Source organism: Hemicordylus capensis, chromosome 1, assembly GCF_027244095.1.
Source record: "Hemicordylus capensis ecotype Gifberg chromosome 1, rHemCap1.1.pri, whole genome shotgun sequence".
NCBI lineage: Eukaryota > Metazoa > Chordata > Lepidosauria > Squamata > Cordylidae > Hemicordylus > Hemicordylus capensis.
The window spans coordinates 204,937,235-204,957,401 of NC_069657.1; the positions used below are offsets into that span (position 1 = coordinate 204,937,235).

Here is a 20,167-nt window from a genome sequence, read left to right on the forward strand (position 1 = left end):
CTCGTATGTAACAAGTCTCAGTTGTACCCAGCCCTCTGATAATCCTAATCACTTCTGACATTTATCAATGCATCTCAATGATTTCTTTCAGCTAATTGCTGCTAAAAGGAGCACTTTTAAAAATGGTTGCTCTCTTCTATTTAGCAAGGGGAGCACGACTGTTCAACCCAGCATATCATCCCTCACAGGAACTATTACTGGTGTCTTCCTACTGTTTCTTTTTAGATTGTGAACTAACTGAGCAAAGAGGCATTGTTTTAAAGTGGTGATTCTCTTATATTTAGGAGGGGGAGAGAAACTGGCCCAATTCACTCCCAGCACAGTATCTCACCACTGACTGTTCTGGTTTCCACCTTGTGTTTCTTTCAGATTGTAAGCCCCTTTGGGACCATGTTATTTATTGAGCCCTTTATCATGTGCAGTGAGGAAGGGCTATCCATTTTGCAGGGGGGGAGCCTGAAAGCACTTACCTCTCTGCAGACGATCCTCACGACATCCTTGGGCAATGTGCCTGGGCGACGTCTCTGATCACCCGCTCAGACAAGCACTGGCCCCTGCTGGCAGCTAGGAGGGTCAGGGTGCCAGGACATGCTGCCCCGCATTGCTCCGCTCCCCTGGAGTTCCAATAATGCACTGTGCAAGTGTACAGTGCATTATGGAGAGCCCACCTACCCTCCCCAAGTCTGCCAGCCGCAGCTGCAAGCAGCCACAATTGACACACAATCACTCAAAAAGGGTTAGGATAGTGCTCACTCTCCTAATCCCATTTAGGATTAGAACTGCCCAGAGACACGAGTATGGGGCGGTATAAACGTGTAATAAATAAATAAATAAATAAATTAATTAATTAATTAATTTCGAGGAGATGCTTCATAGGCAGATTTGCTGCCGTAGTGCCGCCAGGATCGGTCGTGATCCCGGCCGTTCACACACAAACGTGCAAAACTGGGCTGGGCTCCCTTAGCCCGGTTTTGCACATGGGTGTGAATAGCCTCATGATTTAAACTGCTTTGAGAACTTTTGTTGATAAGCAGTATATAAATATTCATAGTAGTAGTAGTAGTAGTGTGAGATGCTTCAGGCTTTTGCTATGGAAACCTCTTTGAGAACTTTGTTGTTGAAAATTGTAATAATAATGGTGACAGTAAATAATAATAATAATAATAATAATAATAAATAATATAAATACTAAACAAAACAGGCCTCTGATACCAAACATCTAAAACATCCAGTAAAATCAACCATCTGCTGTACATGGACTATCTGAAGTGGTATGGAAAGTCCCAGTCAGAAATCGAATCACTGCTAAACACTGTCCGTATATTCAGTAGCGATATAGCAATGGAGTTTGGACTAGACAAGTGTGCTGCATTAATAATGAAAAGAGGAAAAATAACAAAAACAGAAGGAATAGAACTGCCCAATGGAAGCAAGATCAAGAACCTGGAAGAGAAAGAACCTTACAAATACTTGGGCATTCTCCAGGCTGATAACATCACACACACTGAAGTTAAAAGAAAAATTGGAAGTGAATACATCAGGAGAGTTAGAAAAATCCTCAAGTCCAAACTCAATGGCGGGAACACCATACAAGCCATAAACACCTGGCCTATACCTGTTATCAGATACACTGCAGGAATCATAGACTGGACCCAGGCAGAGCTAGAGATGCTAGATTGTAAGACCAGGAAAATCATGACCATCAATCATGCTCTGCACCCCTGCAGTGATGTTGATAGGCTCTACCTCCCTCGCAGCTCAGGTGGAAGAGGAGTGCTGCAAGTCCATCAAACAGTAGAGGAGGAGAAAAGAGGCCTTGAAGAATATATCAAGGACAGTGAAGAAGATGCACTTAAAATGGTCAAGAACGAGAAACTATTCAACACCAATGAAAGAAAGCAGGCCTACAAGAAAGAACAAGTCAAGAACCGAGCAGAAAAATGGAGAAATAAGCCCCTGCATGGTCAATATTTGCACAATATAAGTGGAAAATCAGACATCACCAAGACCTGGCAATGGCTTAAGAATGGCAACTTGAAGAAAGAAACAGAGAGTTTAATACTAGCTGCGCAAGAACAGGCACTAAGAACAAATGCAATAAGAGCAAAAGTAGAAAAATCCACCACAAACAGCAAGTGCCGCCTTTGTAAAGAAGCAGATGAAACAGTGGACCACCTGATCAGCTGTTGTAAAACGATTGTACAGACTGACTACAAACAAAGGCATGACAAGGTAGCAGGGATGATACACTGGAACATCTGCAAAAAATACAAGCTACCTGTAGCCAAACATTGGTGGGACCATAACATTGAAAAAGTTGAAGAAAATGAAGATGTAAAAATATTATGGGACTTCCGACTACAAACAGACAAACATCTGCCACACAATACACCAGATATAACTGTAGTCGAGAAGAAAGAAAAACAAGTCAAAATAATCGACATAGCAATACCAGGGGATAGCAGAATAGAAGAAAAAGAAATAGAAAAAATCACCAAATACAAAGATCTACAAATTGAAATTGAAAGGCTGTGGCAGAAAAGGACCAAAATAATCCCAGTGGTAATTGGCGCCCTGGGTGCAGTTCCAAAACAGCTTGAAGAGCACCTCAACACCATAGGGGCCACAGAAATCACCATCAGCCAATTACAAAAAGCAGCTTTACTGGCAAGAGCCTATATTCTGCAACGATATCTATAATAACCAACAGTATTGATGATAAAATTCAGCCATCCCAGGTCCTTGGGAAGGACTCGATGTCTGGATAAAACAAACCAGTCAATAACACCTGTCTGACTGTGTAAACAAGATAATAATAATAATAATATCAAAATGGCTCAGTTTCTGATTCAGCTTCTTTCACTTTACTCTAGTGCAGGGCTGCACAACATCAGCCCCTCAGCTGCTTTTTGATTAAAATTCCCTTCATCCCCAGCCATAATGGATTATGGGAGCTTTAATTCAACATCTGCAGGAGGGCCAAAATTGTGCAGCCATGCTCTTGCTCCAGAGAACAAATACTGTAATAGATAGATAGATAAATAGATAGATAGATAAGGTGGCTTATTTGTATTAGAAATTAAATAATTTGGAAGAGTGCCTTGTTTACAAGCAATCATGAAAAAACTAAAATGTCACTTTTAAGTTCCTTTCCGACGTGCCTTTGCTTCAGCAGCACAATACTAACCATGCTTGTTCAGAAGGAAGCCCTATTGAGTTCAATGGTAACCGGTTGACTTCCTAGTAAGTGAGTTTATTGCAATTAAACTTAACTTCAATATTGTCACTTCTCCAATACAACCAGTTTCCTTCTTTTCATTGCAGAGGGACCATCTTCAGAGTCGGAAAATAAACCAAGCAATTCTAACGAACAGGAACAATGTGAAGCAAAGTGGATTTCAGAGGGATGGGTACAACTGAGACTTGTTACATACGAGGGGTCTCTATTTTCCTTTCTCAATCTCCCCCCACCATTTTTTCCCATCTCATATGTCATAGAAGACATGGAGAGTGTAGAATACATTGGGCGTCCTGATGTTGATAATGACTCACATCCTTCTTCTTTCTTTCTTTTTCTTTTTCTTTTTGCACAAGATACTGAGTTCCTGCTATTTCTGGCAAAGTCCATTACAAATTCCTTTTCATGAAGAAAAATACCATCATTTGCCCTTCAGAAGCTGATGTGCGAGGCCAGCTAGCATGCTGCAGAAATTACCAAGAATACAACAATCAGGAACAGGGTGAGGGAAACTCATCCCCGATGAGACAGACATATTTTGTTTGGACACATCAAACAAGCACCAACTTTCTCCTCTTCAAGGTTTCGCTTATAAAAAGCTTGCTGACAATATATATTAATAAAGGTACAATCTGAAGACCCACCACTGTGTAGATGGTCTACTAAGTGAGATTAGCAAAGATTGCTGTGTGCTTGGACAGTTTCTTGGGACTAAAGCAAAGATTGCTGTGTGCTTGGACAGTTTCTTGGGACTAAAATGCCAATCTTCTACAGGTGGTTATTTTAAAAGAACAACAACAGCAGGACATGATGTAACTCCCCCGCTAACTGAGCAAAGAGGCACCTTTTAAAAGTGGCGATTCTCTTTATTTAGCGAGGGGAGAGCAACTGACTCTATCCATCCCTAGTACAACATCCCTCCAGTGGAGGCTGTTGGTGTTTATCTTATGCTTCTTTTTTAGATTATGAGCCGTTTGGGGACAGGGAGCCACTCCAGTCATTCATATCTATGTAAACTGCTTTGAGAACTTTTGTTGAAAAGCAGTATATAAATATTTCTCATATTTTTATTTGTTATCGTACCAGTCTGTGGAAAGGAACAAAATCTACTACTGTTATGAATATTTATATACTGCTTTTCAACACAAATTCTCAAAGCAGTTTACAAATACATATAAATAGATAAGATGGTTCCCTGTCCCAAAGAGGCTCACAATCTAAAAATAAACATTTGGTAACCAGCAACAGCCACCGTCCAGTGTTTTCCACTATCTGTTTTAAGGGAGATTGTTTTCCAAGAAAAAACAGCAGTCCTATTTCACACTATATAAAACATAACTTAATGTCAATAATGTCAGTAAAGCAGTGCTAGCCAGGGTCTACAATGTTCTGTGCCACAGTTAACGCTTTTAGATAAGGATGTACAATTCGATTCATGTGAGAACCAATTTGTGCTGAGTTGAGGGCAATTCGCTCATTCGACCACAAATCAAATCAAACCCCTTAAATGAAGGGGCTGATTCAAGGTTGACTCCAATCAGCCCTGATTCATGCAGCCATTCTTGTAGGCTTTCCCTCCTTGCTGATTGGCTTGAGATATCCTTGCTTCTTTGTTGGCTTGTTTAAATTCAAATCAAGTGTTGGCAAGGACAAATGTGCCCCCATTGGTTGCAGGGGGAGGGGAGGGAGGGGGAACACTTTTGGAGGGAATTTCAAAATGTATTCAAAGGGACTGAGAGGCAGAAAGAGAGCACCCTTATGCAAGAAGAGAATACATCAGGAGGACAGGAGCAGGGGCGGAGCCACTATTGGGCAAACAGATTCAAAGAACCCGGGCCACGCCCAATCAGGGGCCCCAGACACACACCCCACGTCTGAGGTCAGATGTAGGGGCATTATTTCCAGCTGAAATTGGCCCGCGCTGCACTGGCAGCGTGGCCAGAGCTACTCTCCCGGGAGCAGCAGTAGCAGGGAGGTGGCAGGGCCTGCTGCTGTTGCTTGTGGCAGGCGGCGGAGCGGCACCAGAACAGCAGCATCAGCCTGCAGGGTGGTGGTCTCCTCGGGAGAAGCAGGCTGGCATGGCTCGGAAGTCCGGGTGAGTGAGTGGCGGCGGAGGGATACCAGACACATAGAGGAGGGGGGAGCAGACTCTCCTGAGCTGCCTTTCCGTGCATACATATCTTAATATTGCACACTTAAATAAACCAAAATTGAGCCATTAAAACCACCGTGAGCAAACAACGCCGGGCCATAAGCTACAAGAGAGATAAGGTCAAGAGGCAGTGTAGGTGAGAGATCATGAAGTAAGCAGGGGCAGGTTAGGGCTTTTATTCCACAAGAGTCAGCTCTGGTAGACCATCGTCATGGGTTTGCCTCATTGCGGCACATTCTTCATCTAACCAGCACACAGAGCCCCAAAGGAAGTTCCATTTTTGTTTAGGGTGCCGGCGGAGGAAAGCCGCGTCCTGCTCCAGCAGCAGCAGCAACTCTCTTTTTGGCGCGCACTGCCCATGCCGTTGTGGCGGCGATGACTCCTTCCCTTCGCAGAGGGCCTGGATGTGCGCCGAGCAGCTGCGGCCTGTTTCTCAAGCCAGCGGCTCGGTCTCTCATCTGTGGCCCCCTCCCCAAATCACAGGGTGTGATAACTACCTCATTGCAAGTAGTAGTCCTCTGTTCTCTCAGCCCCTGACTGAAAAAAGGGCCTGGTAATGACCAATTCCGCACAGAGGCTCAGAGCCAAGGGATCTCCCCTCCTTGTTATGGCGGAGTAAGAGACAAGTCGGTCTGGTCTTTTCTTTTTGGCCACAAAAAGAAAAGTATGTGATTAAGGCAAAGTATGTGATTATTTGGGTCTGAAACCAGGCCCCGCATCTGGCGTCAGACGTGGGGGCATGGCTCCCCAGGCTGCGTCTAATGTCAGACACAGGGGGCACAGTCAGGGGCCATGGCGGCCGCACATGGGCTTCCACCAGCCTCGCTATGCTCCTGGACAGGAGGAAGGGAGGTTTGATTTTGTGGTTTTCTTTTCTCAGCACTGAGTATATTATTGCTGCTATAACTGTTTTGCTAGAACTCAGACTGACAAAGGGAGAACAAAAAGGAGGGAAATTCAAAATGTATTCAAAAGGGACTAGGAAGTAGAGCGAGCCCTTACATCAGGAGAGGGGGAAGAAATCAAGGGAGGTTTGATTTTGTGGTTTATATTCTTTTCTCAGCACTGAGTATATTGCTGTACTATTCAGGGGTGTATCTAGGGTGAGGCAGGCAGGGCACGTGCCCCGGGCACCACTTGAAGGGGGGTGCCATTTTATTTAAAAAAATTAAAAATGGCCACCAAAAACAAAATGGCCTCTGCACATGCTCAAATGGCCTCTGTGAGGCCCTAGGCCATGCCAGGCCTTGCAGAGGCCATTTGAGCATGTGTGGTGGCCATTTTGTTTTCAGCGGCCATTATATATATATATATATATATATATATATATATATGCTTGCCCTAGGCACTATTTTCCCTAGATACGCCTCTGGTGCTATTGCTTGCTGCTATGACTATCTGGTTTTGCCGGATCTCAGACTGATAAAGGCAGAACTTGGGTCATGCCTGCGTGCCTGCCTTGAGCTGCTGTTTGGTCCGTTTGTGTGATGGTGTTGTGGCAAGAAATATGGCAGCTTTCTGTGTGTTATTTCTTGGTGATTGCTGTGATGAGTTCCATGTCTGGCCTTGAGACTAACTTGTGCTTCACTCAGTGCTCTGCTCTGCAATTCACATTCTCTATTGCATTGTTCTTGTTGAGCTTATTTGTTCTCAGCAAGAACAACATTGTTCTTGCTGAGCTTATGGCTATGCATGCTGGCTGCTAAGGGTGCTGCTGTGCTGTGGCAACTGTTGCAAGAAAGGATGGAGTCGTGAGAGAGCAACATGTGGCAATGATTTTACTGCAGCACACGCACTGTGACTGGCAGTGGATTCTGGGCCAGTGATTCTTTGATGGCCATTTTTGGACTGCATTTGAAATGTGTGTTCAGGACAGATGCCATTTTACTGTGTGTGCTTCTGCAATGTTTTTCAAGGCGGAATTTCAAAATACATTGCAATTTGCAATGAGAAACTTGTGTGCATTCTGTGAGTGAAGCTTGTTCCGGCCATGGGAAACAATGTGGAAATGCAAAACACCCCATTGTTCCCCATTGGTATGTCCTAGGGACACTAAAGTGGGTTATGTGGCAAGGAATGATGGGTGCTACCTACTACTCAACCCACAAAGGAAATGGGCAAGCAACTGCTTTTAAACAATGTTTTAGCCTTTCCCCAAATCTTCCATAGGATCCTATGAGGGTTTGGGGGAAAGGTTAAAAAAATTCAAATCACCTGCTTGAAAATTTCTTTTGTGGGTTGATTGGTAGTTAGCACCCATCATGCCCCACCACCCAACCCACTTTGGTGTCCCCAGGACCTACCCATAGGGAACAATGGGGTGATTCATGTTTCCCATTGTTCCCTATGGGTTAATTAAGAATTTTTTATGAATTTCCAAATCTATTTGTTGAACCAGCCAGTAATGGTTCAATGAATCAATTTGAATTCTTACAATTTGATTTGAGGTCAAATCGAATCACAAAAATCAGTGCATGCACACCCCTTATTTTGGTATGATTTTTCAGAACATCTTGTATGCTGGAACATTTTCACACATCAGCTCCATCCAGATCTCTCTGTATAATGAATGAAAAAAGAAAAAGATTTTGGTGGAAATACTGGTTATCTGAATCACCACAAGAATCAAGTGGAAAAAATACTCATGAAATTGTTTTCATAACTGAAAACAACTCACATACAGTTATAGCTCTCTTTATCATTATAAATCCCAAATCTAAAGCAAGACCAGAGTTCTGGAAATGCTCAAGCTTGAAATGTACTATGAAATTGCATTTCATTGCACTTAAATTCAGGCTACACTTTCTGAGCATTAAAAACAGAACACTTTTTTAGGATAAAAAGCAGAATTGTTTTCCAAGGAAGTCAGAGACAATTCTTTTTAATTTAAAAAAATCAGTTTCATATTTTTGAGTTACATTTCCTGATTGATTCATTGCAGCCATATGCTGGAACTTGATTATATCCTGTGACACCTGGATATGTACAGTTTTACTTCATTTAAAACTGTTTTCAAACTTCTGAAATGGATTCAAAAGCCTTTTCAGAAAATCAGCAGGAACGAAAGGCTACAAGTGTTGAGCACACTCATTTGGAAAACACAGTGCACTTTGAGAATCACATGTGATGCTATTTGCGAAGGAGAGCTGTCTTGTGGTAACGAGTGTGAATTATTCCCTTTGCTAAGCAGGAGTAAATGATTGCATTTGGATGGGTGACTACATGTTAGGGATGTGCGAAACGTTTCGGATACAAAACGTTTTGTACCCAAAACAGCCTGTTTGGGGTGTTTTGTAGACAAAACAAAACACCCATTTTCCAGATCCAAAAGTTTTGTATACAAAACAAAATGTCCCTGCTTCGGCTACAAAACGTTTTGTTGTTTCGAACCTCCATTTTGTGGTGATCTCTGAGTCAGTCTCCATTTTGTGTTTGACATCTCTTTGAATTTCCCACCCTTCCAGCCTCCTGATCAGTGACCTAAATCATGGGCTGACCTGCTGACAATTCCCTCCTTGTTCCGCATTGGCTCTTTTGCTTCTAGCCACTCTTTACTGACCCCACATTGGCCAGGGGAAGGATTGCTAACCCATGGGGTGCTGGGTTCTGTTGATTCTGTGGTGTTCTGAGTGTAGATTTTCTGGTAGCATATGAAAGTGGATTCTTGTTTTTCACTGAAAATCTCATATGCTACCAGAGAATCTACAATGAACACCTCAGAAACAACAAAACCCAGTACCCCACAGGCTTGTGGGTATGGGGGTGGTTGGCACCCTATGTGCACTACACAACCCCTCGCTCTGGGCAACCCCAGTGCCCCCCAAGTGGAATTATGGGGCTGCTGAAACCTAAACCTCCATTATTCCCTATGGGAGAAATCTTAGACACGTAAACTTCATCAAATCACAAAAGATCAGCCCTTTGCTCAATTTTTTTGAAATAATTCTGGAAGTTTCCTTGCCCCCATTGGGCACTACCACCCACCACACTCTGCTCTGGGTCATCCCTTTCCCCTTGATTTGAAGCAATACATTTGCTGGAATCTCCATTATTCCCTATGGGAAAATTCTTAAAGATGTTAAACTTTAAAAATCCACAAAAAACCAGCCCTTTGCCTAATTCCTTTGAAATTTGGGTGGTAGCTTCCACCCATTGGACACCACCACCACCACCTACTCTTTTTGCCCTGGGACCCTTTTTAAAAATCCAAATCAATTCGGATTCAGATTCAAAAAATTTGGCTACAAAACAAAACAGGGCTGATTCGGATTCAGAGAATTTGGGTACAAAACAAAATGGGGATGTTTCGATTCGGATACAAATCGAAACAAGAAAATTCCAAAATGCACACCCCTAGTACATGTGAACACTGTAAGATATTCCCCTTAGGGGATGGGGCCATAGCTCATTGGTAGAGCATCTACCAGAGCTTCAATCCCTGGCATCTTCAAGTGAGGCTGGAAAATACACTGAGCAGCCCAGCAGACACTGAGGTTGGAGCTTGGTGTCACCGGTGCTCCTGGGATTCCAGGGCTTGATGTAGGAGGTTGCAGGGGTAAATCAGAGGTCCTGCTGAGCAGCACTAGGATCCCACTGTTTCTGGGTGACTACCAAGCCAAATATTTGAACTGTCCTTCCTAAAGAGTAGTTTTATAAAGACTGTATAAAAGTTGTCATATCACATTATCAAGGAGAATTCTTGTAATTGTCAATCAATAGGTATAAGGGCGATTCTCACAATCAACAAAAGTCGGGCTAGCAGAGGCTAGCCTGATTTTTGTTGACCGTAAGAACCACCGGGCTCGCAGCCGAGCCCGGTGGTTCTTGAGTGGGTAACCTGCTCGAGAACCCCTGCTAAAAAGCAGGTTTGAGGAGCGAGCGCTCCAGCAAACCTGCTTTTTAGGATCATGAGTAGCCGCGGCACGCCTTCACGCCACACCTATTCATGAGTAGACCTCCGGCCGGGAGGCGAAAAGCCACCTCCCGGCTCCAGGGGTCTCCCCAGTATGCCCTGCGCACTCGCACAGGGCATACTGGGGCTTGCGGGGGCCATGCGGCCCCCACTTCCCCCACCCCCCGCCGGCTCCGTCACAGAGCCGGCCATCATGTGGGTGGCCAATCCAGCCGCCCAGTGCTCCCTGCCCACTTGTGAGCGAGGAGAGAGGGCTTAGCCCGCTCTTTCTGCTCACTGCCCCAAACCGGGTCTCACTGATCGTGAGACCCGGTCCATAGTGTTGTTCTAAACACAGTTTGGGAACAAGGCAGGATATCGAATCAGGATCACAAACTGTGGTTAGAACAAACTGTGTTTTGCTGAGTTCAGACACAATGGCAAACTGCAATTTGTTTTAAACCTGGAACAGGAGAACATGAAGTTATTCAGACGAACAGAAAATAGGGTTACCTTCTGAAAGCAGATAGAACCCTATTTTTACCTCATAGCAAACAGACGGGTACATGCTGCAGACCTGGCAGGGAGTGTGAGAGACAGACGATTAACATTTTTAGGTTCGCCAGCCACAAGTAGCATTCTTGGTCCTCCAGCCCCACCCCTCGCAACAGCAGTTCCCTGAGTGGACGGGGCAAGCACGTGACCCAAGGAGACCACTCAGAGGGCTCCAATCTGCAGTCCTTCTTTGCTGCTCCCTGATTGGTAGCCTGATCAGTAACCTTCCCTGGCAACTGCAGCACTGTCAAAGGCACTGAACTCCATCCCCATGCCCAAAACTCCCTGCTCACAACAAGGCAGGCGAGAGAAGAGAGCAGCTGTAGCTGAAGCTGCCAGCAAAGGAATAGCCAACATGAACACACACAAACCCCAACACATACCCCAGATCCAGGAGGGACACAGCAGATGCCCCCTGGAGCAGTTGCCAGATGCCGGTGAGAGCAATTGGCCCCCACAACTAGCCCAGGCACTAAGCTGGTGGCAAGGGCGATGAGATGTGTCTCCTACCACCCATGTCCAGTTGCCCCCTTGATCACAGTGGACGGGTAGACAAGCAGGCAATGGGAAGTGTGCACCTGCCCTCCTTGCCACATGTGCCACCACCCCCTTCACTCTTGCTGTGGTAGCCCCCATCGCCCCATCCCACTGTACAACAGCATGGTTTTGGAAGGCAGAAGGGAGAACCTGCCCCGCCCCCTCACCCTTCCCGCAGCTGTGGCCTCTGTGGCCCCCCCCATCCCACTGTATAGTGTGTGTAGAGGTTAAGAACCCCCCTTGCCCCCCCACCACCGTAGCCAAGTGGAGACTATGCCTCCCCATCAATCTGCCACTGCCACTCCCTGGCAGCCTCCCAAATAACAGGGAAGTCAATCTGCAACCCATTTTGGTCCTCTGCGCGTGCACAGAGGCCACTCACGTTACCAGGCAAGTGGGTGTAGGAACTGCTCTGCCTGCCGCTGAGCCCCCTGTGGCCACCGCAAGCCCCCCGCCGCCACTGCCATTGCCACCATGAGGCCGAAACACTTTGCAAGTGTCCCAGTCACCATGTGCGCACCGCTCCCCCCCCCCCCCCCGGGGCAGTGACGGGCAGAGCAGGAGCGGCTGCTGGGCTGACCATCCGCCTCTGTGACCCTTGCGTGGACAGTCTGTCAATCCAGCGGTCATGGTCACTCTTGTTCCACCCCCCTGACACCACGGGAGCTGGCTCCAGCCCCCACCCCACCCCACCATCCTTCTTCTTACCATATAGTAGACAAGCATGCACCCTCCCCCCGCACAGGCACCAGGAAGGGGATAGCAGCAGCCCCATCACCTGTGCATTTTCTACCTGGAAAGGGCAAGGGTGCTGTTGCCCTTGCCTTGGCGGTCGGCGGGGGGTGGCGGTGTCGGGAAGCATCTTCTCTGAGGCAGCAGATGGAAGGAGGAACCGGCGGAGCCCAGAGTACTACACACTCAAGTTCCTCCTCACAACAACCCAGTGAAGTAGGTCAGGCTGAGAGAGAAGTGACTGGCCCAGAGTCACCCAGCAAGTCTCATGGCTGAATGGGGATTTGAACTTGGGTCTCCCCAGTCCTAGTCCAGCACCCTAACCACTACACCACACTGCAGGCAAGGGCAGGGACACTCCTGCTCTTGTCCAGTGACTTGCAGGGGACAGGAAGGAGCACAAAAATTCCCATTCAGCCATGAGACTTGCTGGGTGACTCTGGGCCAGTCACTTCACTCTCAGCCTGACCTACTTCACTGGGTTGTTGTGCTCCTTAGGGGAAGAGCGGGATATTCTATATTATTAATTCTTCAAGATGGGCCATGCGCCCTGCAGGGCAGCTGGAAAGCAGTTTGACAGTTGGATCAGGGGCGCTGTGTAGCAGCAGGGAGCTCAGAGGCTGGGGGCAGCTTGGGGAGCTGGACAGTTGGCTCTGGAGGTTGCGGGCGGCAGGCGGTTGGCTGAGCTGCGCCGTGAAGCGGCAGGGAGCTCGGAGGCTGTCAGGCGAGCGGGTGACAGTCCCTGGCAGTGGCAGGGGGAAGCAAGGACTGTGAGACAGAGATAGAAAGACGGAGGATAGAGAGCATGAGCGAGAGACTTGTGGGGGTGAGAGACTTGCGGGGGGGAGACTTGCGGGGAGCGAGCGGGGGGTGAGAGACTTGTGTGGGAGAGCGGGGGTGGTTAGAGAGTTGCGGGGGTGGCGAGAATGAGTGAGGGCATTGCAGGGGTGCCGAGAGCAGGCAAGAGAGTTGCGGGGGGTGGCGAGAGCGAGCGAGAACGTTGCAGGGGGTGGCGAGAGCGAGCGAGAGCATTGTGGGGGTGCGATGCCACAGGCTCAGTACAAGACCACACAGATGTTCTGTGCAGGGTCAGCTAGTAAAATGTAAAATGAATGAATAGTATGACATATGTGTCTGTGATAGAGCTGCTATAGGAAGGTGATAGGGCTGCTATAGGAAGAAGGATTTGAGCTCCCTGCCTGGCATCTCCAGGTCGGGCTGAGCGGGAATCCTGCCTGAGAGCCTCAGGAAGCCACTGCCAGTCTGTGTCGACAGTACTAAGCTGGATGGACTAATGATCTGACTAAGTCGAAAACAGCATCCTATGTTCATATTTTCCCTTGGGCTCATTTGCAAGGTGCCTGTCACTTTAAGAAAGTTAGAGCGAGTGCTGCTGAGAGCTGTGGCTGGCCAGGCTTTTCCCAAACATCGTGCTTGCTTTGCAGGGCACTCTGGTATCCAGGCTCTATGGTGTCCCCGGTGAATAGGAGGGGAGGGAGCCTCAAGCCGGGTCCCACAGCGTTCCCTGGCTCCACACGAGCACTGGGAGGGGGTAGGCAACCTCCTCTGCTTGCTGAACCTGGTTTTAGAGGAGGGGCTGGGAACTGGGTGACCCTCTTTTGACAGAGCCCTGTTTGAGAGCTTGCCGAGGTTTCACATCGTAGTACTGATGTGAATTCCCCGGCTCGTCTTGGGCCCGCTTTTAGCCAATCAAACAGACTCAAGGGAATCAATCAGAGGCGTTTATTGCTTCACGATAGGAACAGGTAATCAGCGGGCTTTACGCTCTCAAGCTGAATACAAATTGGTTATAGGTGCATCTTACATTTATACAAACAATCTGAATGATGCTGATACCCTAGACATGGCAACAAAATGGTGGACTAAGCATCTAGTACGCATGCGAATGATTCATTGTTCATCTGGTGATCACTCCTTATTTGGATACATCCTGTTTTCTTAATTTGTCAGCAAAAGAACAGTGAGAACCCTGTGAGAACCAAATTTCATAGATACATTTTAGTGGGGAGAGATAATGATGTTGATCATGTGAGGCTTTGAAGGCTCTGAGCTGAGCTGGGCTGGGGTTACTTTAAGTTAGAGTGAGGTATTCTAAGTAAAATGGAGTTACTTTGGTTTTCTGAAACACATCAGTACTAACCCTGCCTTCAGACCTCAAGCCCTGTTTTTGCTGGTCGTGAGAATAGCTTCCATGTCTTCCACTTGCACACAGAAGGGTAGGGAAGCATGCTAGCCTGAGGCTCGTGCTAATAATGTCAAAACATGGTTCGATCGTGGTTTAGAGTTATGTGACTCACTGGCCACATTCACGTGTAACGCAAAACTACAGTTAAGCGGAGCAGAGTTTGGAACTCAGTTACATCCAAATGCATGCAATCACAGTTTTGCGGCAAAAGTGATCTGCATTTTGCCTTACCAACTTCCAATTTGAACCTTCAGTTTGTAGTAAGTTTTGCCACCCCAACCTGAGGTTTGGTAGTGGTGGTGTTACATCTGAATGCAGATGGCACCATAAGTGTTGTTTCATTCGCTTTATGGAGCCACAGTCATAAAGACAGCAGCACAGACCCACCTAGCATCTTGCCAGTTCCATGCCTTTGGCACTTCTCACTAGCCGCCTCTCTGAGCACTCGCCCCGTCCCCCTGCCTCTGATCCAACAAAGCAGTTCCCCAGCAACCACACCCAGCCCAAGCTTGTCAGCCTGTCAAATGGCAAAGTCACACAGAAGCATTCCCTATTCTTACTCTGTCCCCTGATCTACCCTCCTGGCAAGCAGGAGAGAAAGGAAACGGGGCTGACAGGACAGGCACTATATGCTTTGTGCCCCCAAAATGATGCAACAATTATGTATGTTCACAAGCGCACCCTTTGAGATAGCAACATAGACAGGGCAACCCCATTAGAGCACTGGGGTGGAAACATATGGCAGGGCGGCGATACCCAGAGTTGGGTTTAATAGGCAGCTCCAAGCAGGGATTATTGAATGGCTAAGGTCTATGTTTTGTACCCCCTTCCCCTTGGGGGTACCTGTGTGGCCCCTAGGCTTACTCCTGAGAAGGGCCAGGAAAGCAAGATCAGCATTGTCCTAATGAAAGAAGTGTTTCTACATGAATGAGGATGATGGATGGCTGCCACATGGACAAGTACCTGACCAAAGCTCTCCCTGTCTTGGCAACTGCCACCAGGAAACTGTCACAGCATGCCCTCTGCCAGCCCATCCACCCATTTGAACATGTCCATCTTTGATTTTGCCTAGAATGGCGACTCCACTCTCCTGGAGTTGCTGGAAATCAGGGATCCCCTCCCACACGATACCCCATGGCAGCAGATCTGCATATGGCACAAAACCCGGGAAATTTGAAAGAGAGTAAAGATCTCTCCCTGCACCCGGTGTTTCCCCAGTCAGCACACGTGGCAATGTTCTGACACTTGCAGCATCAAAATTTCCTTTGGGTGCATCAAAGGCTTCCATGGAGAGGAGAGGGTACTGTAGCTGTGCAAGAGTTCTATCAATAAACAGATGGTTTGCTCAACTCATGAGGTGCAGTCTGATGGATGTCTGAAGGTTTAGAAGAGCCTAAGGTCCTCCCCAATAGACTGGCCCTCTCATGAGAATGCAAGTCCACTGGTGGCAAGCCACCAGGGGGACAAGAGTGTGGTTTGGTCTGCATGGACTGCTTTGCCAGGGTGAGCCATAGCTAGAGCACCCACAGTGAGCCAGACAACAGGATCCTTTGCCATCCCTCATATACATATTCCTTCCTAGGAAGTCATCATGTTTCCTTCTCTTTCCTGAGTAACAGGCAAATAGGGGCCCCGAGGACCCACCCCCCAAATTGTGCTTGTGCAAGACAGTTTTGTTTCAGTGCTCTTAGGAGGGCAGCAGTGCAGTTGCTGTCAGAAGAAGAGCAGGCATGGCATTTAAAGGGATTTAAATGCCCATTCCCTGCCAAGAGCAGGCGAACCTTTCCCGAAAAGGCTCAATCACACTCTGCATGCCTCCTTTAAGATCATGGCCAATGGCTGCTGCTCTAGTGACATGCTGACGCCTGGCCCACAGTCTAGCGATGCGAGTGCTATGGAGCTTTCTGGGATGTGGCCTCGGTGGACCAGAGGAGGGAGGGGCTCCCCTAGCCTGAAGTTGGAGGTTTCCAGTTGGACAAATGTCTGTGATCATGGTTAGCGAAATTAACCGTGGGTCTGACAATCTCCATTTCCATGTTACATGCGGATGCAGCCACTGGCTGGCTGTAGAGCTGCTGCAGGTTGTGGGCTAGAGAATGAAGGGAAGCCAGAATTGGGCCACTGCTTTTTGTCCATCACATATGCCATCCTGAGCTCCTTGGAAGAAGTGTGGGATGCAAACATAACTAAAAAAGAAAGAATGGGGCTACGTGTTTAATGTCATGTGTAGTTTGACTCACAGTCTCTTCTAATGAAACCAAAAAGTCTTTTGTTTAGTATACTGTTTGTTTATTTCTTAAGGCGGAAATATGAGTGTCTTTGCTGTCAGTGCTAGAGAGGCCTCAAATTATTAAAGCAGTCAGTCAGTTTACTGTAAAATGAACCTTGCAAAGCAGGGAATAAATCAGTTAGTGCGAATAAATGGAGTACAGAAATGAAAAGGTCTTAAGATCGTTATCATTTAATTATATTGTGGTTTTGGCACCACATTGCCAAATCAGAGCCAACCCCTGATTTTATTTCTATTTAATTTATTCCTGTTGCTGAGACCATCATATCGAATACTTCTTAATTGCAGACTTGTGCTCATGTGGCCACATTATCCCAATGACTACCATTAAATTGGGATTTTTCAATCATCACATATTTCATACCCACAAATATTTGGGATTATGTGTTGCTATATCCTTCAGAAAGCATTCCGGTTCACTGTTATCGTTTTGTTACCATTATGGTAGTCTCCTTATAAACCAGAATAAAAGCACCCAATAAAAGAGCTCACAACAAACCAAAGTCTTCTATTCAAAAATTAACTTGCAGCCATTATTAGAATCTCTAAATTTAGCCAATTGCCTTGAATGGGAGAAGAGGCCATTTCCTTCTATAAATTCATGATCTAACTGGAGATAATAAGGTCACAACTCACTTTTAGAGATCATTTTCTGTGCCATAAGCCTTTCTTTACAAACTTCTGTAAACCGAATGTTCCCATAACATCAGTCCTCAGCAGTTTTACCAACACATCATATCATTCATTTTAGGGCAAATTCAAAAATTCATTGTAAAATTCATGTGATCTTGCCCTCCCATAAGTGCCTCAGGGGTGCATGGAACCACAGCTGAGGAGCACTCAAGCACAGGTGCTCTTTGTACCTCCAACTTGGAGACAGTATGTGTGACCAATGCTACAGTGTCCATGATCCAGCGGTACCTTGTGGGGCTGTTGCAACAGCACAGTTTGCAGAGGTAGTGTATGCTGCTGCCTCCAGCGACAGGGGCTGGTTCACACAGAAATTACTGCTGCATGAACATGGCCTGGCTTCCAACCTACATGTGGCTCCCCAACAACCCCCAACATTATATTCTGTTACAGGCTTTATGAATTTTACAGAATTATTACCAAAAGTGATATCCGACTCTATCATCTTATCCACACAATCAGAGAATATCACTTGCACTGCATTCCTGTAGCCCCAACATACGAAGGAAGGGAGGAAGGGAGGTTGGTTCAGTTATGTTGTGTGTTTCCCTTCAATTATATATTGATCATATAATCACACATTGTGCTGTTAATGTTAATCTGCACAAAAAGAATGCCTTCTCGGAATAATTTGTGACTCTTGAAACCATTTCCTGTCCCCACACTGTGCAGCACAGATCACTCACTTGAATCACTTGAAGTCACTTACTAAACAGCATAGCATAGTGGTTAGAGTGTTGGACTAGGATTGGGAAGACCCGAGTTTGAATCCCCATTCAACCATGAAACTCACTGGGTGATTTTGGGCCAGTCATGTCTTTCTCAGCCTAACCTACCTCACAGGGTTGTTGTGAGGATAAAAATAACCATGAGCTCCTCAGAGGAAGAGTGGGATATAAATGTAATATATAAATAATAAATATTCCATGTCCTAACATCCACCTCTAGTAATATACTTTCCTTGCACCTTGTATCATCATGTTGGTTAATTAAATGATGTGGATGTGTCTCATCATTAATTACTACATTACATCAAGGTTTCTCAAACTTGGGCCCCCGGGTGTTGTTGGACTACAACTCCCATCACCCCACCCAACAATGGCCTTCAGGTTTTTCAAATCTGTCAAAATTTTCAAAATGGCTGAAGACCATTTTGGCTGGAAATTATGGAAGTTATAGTCCAGCAACATTTGAGGACCTTCATTTGAGAACCCCTGCAATTCATAATAATTACATGTGAACCAGTATTTAGGCAGAAGTAGGAGGGGGAGGAGCTGCAAATACAGAAACAGTCACACAGCCTTCCTACTGCATTTCCAGTTTTTTGGATCAAGGTTAGGTCATTGCATAAAAACCATTCCCTGCCCTGTTATCTAAGCTCCACAGCTAGTTTATTGTTGCAATTACCCCATTTGGCTGAGCCGTGAAAAATTCCAGGGGAACACTACTCGAGAGAGAGAGAGTGTGTGTGTGTGCGTGCACGCGCGCGTGTGCATACACACACACACACACAGAAATATACATATTTATTCATATATATATATATATACACACACACACACACACCCCGTGTGTGTGTGTGTGTGTGTGTGTGTGTGTGTGTGTGTGTGTACACATACACACACACAGACAAAGGTAGAGCACAGCGGAGGCAAACAGTAGCTGGCATTTACAGTGAAATCCAATGCTAGCGTTTCTGACCTGCCAGGGCTGTTGCACACATGAAGGGCAGTCCTGGTGATGGTGCAGAGGCACGCAGTTGCTTAACAACCTCAAACATCATGCAGGCTTCCCACAGCACTACTTCCCTCGTTTCACATGTGCAGCTGCCCTGGTGGATCAGAAATGCTGGTGCTGGATTGTGTAGCATGCCGGACACTATGCACTCCTACAGTGTGCCACTGAGTCAGTTTTGACTTCTGGCGCCCACAGAGCCCTGTGGTTTTCTTTGGTAGAATACAGGAGGGGTTTACCATTGCCTCCTCCCGTGCAGTATGAGATGATGCCTTTCAGCATCTTCCTATATCGCTGCTGCCCGATACATACCAGCAGGGATTCAAACCGGCAACCTTCTGCTTGTTAGTCAAGCATTTCCCTGCTGCTCCGACACTTAAGCTGGCCTGTGTACTCCTTCCAGGTAGCAAATCTTCCACCTCACCTCAGATCCCTAGAGAGGGGCTCCCTGCACCTCATGAGGTGCCTTCAGCTCTCTGCCCTCTTTCTGCAAAACCAACTATGCCTTTGCACACAGTTCTGACTTTAGCTGTGGAGGTGGGATGTGCACCCTTCCCCAAGCTCTAATGGGAAAACACTCACAGCAATTGCCATCCATCTTCCAACCACTAGCTCCCATTGAAAAAACACCAAGCAAGCAAGCAAGCAACCAAGCTGGGCCATCAAGAAGTGATGCCTGCCTGATAAAGGAAGGCTGGCCAGAAGTCAAAACGCGATGATCTCCTAGACCTCTGACAATGTAGACAGGTTCATTAAAGACTAGTTTGAGAGCATCAAATATGTACTGCCCATACCTTCTTCTATGGGATAACCACAATGATTTCATAACAGAACTGAAACATTTGTCTATAAGAATTAAGACTTGACAGATTATATATGTAGCATTTTGAAGTTTTGCTGTTTGGGCTTTGAATGGCATATGAGAAAAAAGTGATCTCTGTCAACATATGGTGCTATTATTACATTTTTCTTCTTTGACAGAAGACATTAATATATTAATTTGTTACCTAGGAACAAGCTCAGCTAAGATTTTGAGAAGTGAGCCTGAATTAAAGACATTAAGTTTCAGGTCTTACCTTTTACAAGTTTTTTTTTATAATTCAAGTACAAACATTTGGCTTCAAGATAATGAACAAAATGTT

General features: G+C 46.2%; 1 long non-coding RNA gene across 2 annotated transcripts; it reads right to left on the reverse strand.

Annotated features, from left to right (window-relative positions):
- Nucleotides 1–3,067: 3,067 nt before the first annotated feature.
- On the reverse strand, nucleotides 3,068–10,937 carry LOC128333983 (uncharacterized). Of its 2 annotated transcripts, none has more exons than XR_008311145.1 (3): nucleotides 10,795–10,937; nucleotides 7,825–7,948; nucleotides 3,068–3,702 (listed from the first exon to the last, which is right to left on the reverse strand). It is a non-coding gene; the product is annotated as an uncharacterized LOC128333983 (long non-coding RNA). The 2 variants fall into 2 exon arrangements; XR_008311147.1 differs by having other exon boundaries at nucleotides 10,826–10,934.
- Nucleotides 10,938–20,167: the final 9,230 nt, after the last annotated feature.